This window comes from Limulus polyphemus, unplaced genomic scaffold (assembly GCF_000517525.1).
Source record: "Limulus polyphemus unplaced genomic scaffold, Limulus_polyphemus-2.1.2 Scaffold37431, whole genome shotgun sequence".
Lineage (NCBI taxonomy): Eukaryota > Metazoa > Arthropoda > Merostomata > Xiphosura > Limulidae > Limulus > Limulus polyphemus.
Window position 1 is genome coordinate 1 of NW_013703041.1, and position 540 is coordinate 540.

The following is a 540-nucleotide window of genomic DNA, read 5'->3' on the forward strand; positions in this document are numbered from 1 at the left end:
GTATAAAGCTTTGTTTACCTCATTATATTGTTACTAATGTGGATAAATGGAAAGTTTAAGAATCCCTTAATGCTTACTTTAGGTATGAATAAAGACATAACTTTATTGTATAAAGCTTTGTTTACCTCATTATTTGTGGATAAATGGAATGTTTAAGAACCTAAGGTAAGCATTAAGGGATTCTTAAACATTCCATTTATCCACAATAGTAACAATATAATGAGGTAAATAAAGCTTTATACAATAAAGTTATGTCTTTATTCATACCTAAGGTAAGCATTAAGGGATTCTTAAACATTCCATTTATCCACAATAGTAACAATATAATGAGGTAAATAAAGCTTTATACAATAAAGTCATGTCTTTATTCATATATGAATAAAGACATAACTTTATTGTATAAAGCTTTGTTTACCTCATTATATTGTTACTAATGTGGATAAATGGAAAGTTTAAGAATCCCTTAATGCTTACTTTAGGTATGAATAAAGACATAACTTTATTGTATAAAGCTTTGTTTACCTCATTATATTGTTACTA

At 25.9% G+C, this 540-nt stretch overlaps 1 long non-coding RNA gene across 1 annotated transcript; it reads right to left on the reverse strand.

The window, feature by feature from the left end:
* On the reverse strand, positions 1-514 carry LOC111084418. The gene is made up of 2 exons (XR_002609545.1): positions 416-514; positions 1-125 (listed from the first exon to the last, which is right to left on the reverse strand). It is a non-coding gene; the product is annotated as an uncharacterized LOC111084418 (long non-coding RNA).
* Between the last annotated feature and the right edge of the window lie 26 nt (positions 515-540).